The sequence below is a fragment of the Sinocyclocheilus anshuiensis genome, unplaced genomic scaffold (assembly GCF_001515605.1).
Source record: "Sinocyclocheilus anshuiensis isolate Anshui unplaced genomic scaffold, SAMN03320099.WGS_v1.1 scaffold47, whole genome shotgun sequence".
Taxonomy (NCBI): domain Eukaryota; kingdom Metazoa; phylum Chordata; class Actinopteri; order Cypriniformes; family Cyprinidae; genus Sinocyclocheilus; species Sinocyclocheilus anshuiensis.
In genome coordinates this window covers 1328140-1332400 of record NW_015551047.1, presented here as the reverse complement: position 1 = coordinate 1332400, position 4261 = coordinate 1328140, and the positions used below count along the sequence as shown (strand labels likewise).

At 35.3% G+C, this 4261-nt stretch overlaps 1 protein-coding gene across 3 annotated transcripts in view; it reads left to right on the top strand.

The window, feature by feature from the left end:
- prkar1b (protein kinase, cAMP-dependent, regulatory, type I, beta) overlaps positions 1 to 4261 on the top strand; it is a 75264-nt gene that overhangs the window by 1851 nt on the left and 69152 nt on the right. The window lies entirely within an intron of this gene.

The following is a 4261-nucleotide window of genomic DNA, read 5'->3' as shown; positions in this document are numbered from 1 at the left end:
TATATATATATATATATACAGTTTTAGAATAATGTTTGTAGAATAATGAGTTTTTGCTGTATTCTTTTATTTTTAGTGTAGCTGGTTAAATTTAATTTTAAGAAGTATTTAGCACACCTTTTCCGTGTTTCATATGTTTTGATTATTTATTAAGACAATATCTGTTAAACTCTAGGCTGATTAGTAGGCCTGTTAGCTAAGGCAATTATTAATGTTATGATATTATTTATCTATATGTCAACTAGGCAATATCTGGCCGTTTTGAGATTGGCATCAACCAATAAAGTGTCCTCTTACTCTGTTACATAGTATACAAATATAGAATATGTCCCGTTTTAGTCCAAAAATGAAATATTTTGAAAAATATTATGCTATTTCATTATGCTTTTGATTAGTATATTTATTTATTTATTGTGAGATATTGTTACAATCTAAAATGACTGTTTTGTATTTAAATATATTTTAGTTTTGAATTTATTCCCGTGATGCAAAGCTGAATTTTCAGCAGCAATTAATAATTCAAATCAATGTTGAAAACAATTTGATTTATCGTCACTTTTGGTCAATTTAATGGATCCTTGCTCAATAAACAAAACAAAACAAAAAACACTGAACTCAAACAGTAGTGTTCTTTATGTAAGAGGAACTTTAATGAGCCACAATTGTTAAGAACTATAATCAACATTCCCGTTCCCCCTCAATAAATAATTAGGAGGCATGCTGATGCTTTTTGATGTTGTTGCCCAATCTCAGACTCTGTGTACCGACCGTATGAAAGTCACAGCAGTCATTCGTTTAGCTGGAGGTGCCAGTAACCTCATCCACACTCAGCAGCAACTAAACATCTTCTTTGATCATGTGCTCCAGGAACAACAGGCTTTTTCAGTCTGGCAGACGCTTTGGGCTCGGGCTTTTGTTAGGAATGTGTTTCTGCTGAGCTACTGTTGGTTTAGGTAGAGCATCAAACAGCCGAAGGGATTGTGTATTCATAAGACACGATCAGATGGGCTGATACTGAACGCAGCACAAGACGTCTGCAAGAAGGGAGCCACTGTCCTTGTCTTCTCCTCATGATGAGAGCTTGTGTTTTTGGGGTTATTTAGTGTCATCAGAGATTGAGCCGCTGGGTGAACGATGTTTACTGACCCACTTGCATTTTAGTCATAGATGGGGTTTAATTGCTCACACATTCTTTCTGTCTGGCACCATCTGTTCATTTAGAAAGATGAAATTCCACAGGCTGCTAAAGGATATTCACCCTCAACTCTGTGTTTGTCCTCTGTTGTGTCTATAAAAACTGTGCCGGATTAAAATCTTTATGTAGGGCAGAAGGCAACATGAGGGTGAGCAAATGATTACAGGATTTTAGTTTTTTTTTAATGTACTGAATCTGATGATATAGGGATGCAAGAGTATTAGTGATAGATCTTCATGTCAGCTAGGCCAATATTTGGTCGAATTGAGATTAGCGTCAGCCAATAACTTGTCCTCTTGCTCATGTACCAGTTGCATACTAATGCCAGTATATGGAGGTTAGCCAGCCAATGATATAAATAGAAATAAAATGTTGCACAAATGCAAAATAGGGCCCCTTTTAGCCCAAACATACACTGCCATTCAAAAGTTTGGTGCCTTTTTTTATTTACTTTTTTTTATTATTTAAGATTTTCTTTCTTTTTATTTAAATACTTTGATATATGAATACTTTTATCTAGCAAGGGCACTTTAAATTGACCAAAAGTGACTGTATAGACATTTAGAATTTTACGAAAGGTTTGTATTTCAAATAAATGCCTCTAAGAATCCTGAAAAAAACTAACTCTTTCCACAAAAAAAAAATATGAAGCAGCACAACTATTAATAATAAATGTTTCATGAGCAGCAAAGCAGCATATTGTATTGACCCCAAACATTTGAATGGTTGAGTAGATTAGGCCTATATCTGCACTTTTACGGCACTTTTACAGTATTCCTTTTGTTAGAAATATATATGTGGATTAAGTTTTTTTTTTTGTGCAGGGAGATCCAATTTACAAATGATTCTTTCATTAGAACTGATTCTTCTTTATGATTCGGTCAAACTGATTCACAAAGCATTTATTGATGACTTTGTTCAGTTTAGAAGTTTTTAATATTGGGGGCATTATTGTTGATGAATAAATAAATATCTTTATAACGAACTGTAAATGGCAGAACAGGTGAAAATCTTAAACAGTGTATTAAACAGCAATTTTACAAATGAATCAATTTTCAGTTTGTTGTGGCCTTCAATCCAAAACTGTCATTCAGATTTGATGATCAGTATCTTTTGCAGATACTTGTGACTGTCCAACTTTTTTTGGTTGTGTGTCCTTATAATTCTAACCTAATTTGATTAAATTGTGTATGGTTACAACCTCATGTACTTGAATTGTTTTGTATAGACACTAGTCTAATTTTGTTGTGTGTTTGTGATGGGTTTGCTCTCATTTTATATTTGAGTATGTGCATCGATGCATGGTTAGTCTTATACGTGTTTTCTGATTTCACAGATTTCACAGTACATTTGGACTCTTTCCGTGTTATTTCACGGTCAGGCCTGTTGATGGCTGTCTAAAGCTTTAGAGAGAGCATGTGTGTTTTGTGTGCATTTGTGTGTGTGTGTGTGTGTGTGTGGCATGTGCCCAGCTGTTCCTTTGCATCTGCCTGCCTTCACTTTGGTATTTGTGCCTTGAGATGTTTCAGAGGGAGACGTTTATGCCGTTTTACAAACACTTTATCCTTTTATATCCTGTAAAAGTTTTAATTGTGGAATTAACAGACTGATATCAGATTTATAGGGGCCAGAATGTCATAGAGCAGAGGTGCCAAATCTTTTACGACAAAAGGCCACAAGTCAAACTTGATTGAGAGCTGTGGAATGAAAGTAAATGTTGCATAATATCCAATTATATTAGGGATGTAACGATTCACTCAACTCACGATTCGATTCGATTCACGATTTTGATTTCATGATTCGATTCGATTCTTTCGAAATTTGAAGCAAAAACAGAATGGTTTGACTTCAGTTTTGTGAAACTATAAATAAAAATATCTGCATGAAACAGCAAAGCTGAATGAGATGCAGATTCACTCTCTGCCAGCAGGTGGCGCTTAAACCGTTTCCTGGTTTCTGCTGTAAACAAAGCAGCGCTGAACTTACGAACTTTAATATGCATTATACAGAGGCAAGAGGAAAAGAAAAAATACCATCTAAACTTTTCTAAAGACAGTAAGTTCCCCTCAGACATACATACATACAGACATAAACTCCTACCCCTAAATGAATCGCGATTTGTTTAGCATCTCAACCGATTTGAATCGTCACATGTTTGAATCGATTTTCAACCGGCTCGCGGTTAATCGTTACAACCCTAAATTATATTATATTAAAATGTAAATTTCTTGAAAAAAAAAAATCGATTCTCTACATTTCAATGGACAAATAAAACAAAAAATGTTAAAACAAAAAGATAAATTAGGATAAATTATAATATTATATTTTTTCTAGTATTTCCCTAGTTCGGGCCGCAGGCATGACTTGGCCAAGTAATCAACCACATAGAAATGCGCTAAAATGTAATATTCAGTGACAAAGTGACATTTTTGTGTCAAATCTTTTTTACCCTATATATAGTGCTATCAGTTACTAATTAATTGTGCATTTTTCTGTAATTAACCATGATTAATCGCACCTAATGTTAAAATTTGTAGTCATAATTGTATTTTCACACTGAATCTCCAAATTAATTTAGAAACAACATAAAGACCGTATATTTTAATTGTATATTTGTTTAATGGCATCTTATTACTAGGGATGCACAGAATGTTCGGCAACCGAAATTATTCGGCTGAAAATAGCAAAAAAAGCTCTTTCGGTGTTCGGCCGAATAAGCGAAAAGACCGAATAAATTGTACCGAACAATGACGTGACGTGATCAAATAGCAACCAGCGCAGAGTGAGAGGCCTGCACTCTTTATTATGCAGCACACACGTCAGCAGAGTGGAAGCATTTAAACTGTCGGAGAAAGACGCAAAAATCATTACAAGCACCGACAGCTAGTGAAAGTGAAAGTGAAAGTGACGTGACGTGGCCAAGTATGGTGACCCATACTCGGAATTAGTGCTCTGCATTTAACCCATCCAAAGTGCACACACACAGCAGTGAACACACACAAACCGTGAACACACACCCGGAGCAGTGGGCAGCCATTTATGCTGCGGCGCCCGGGGAGCAGTTGG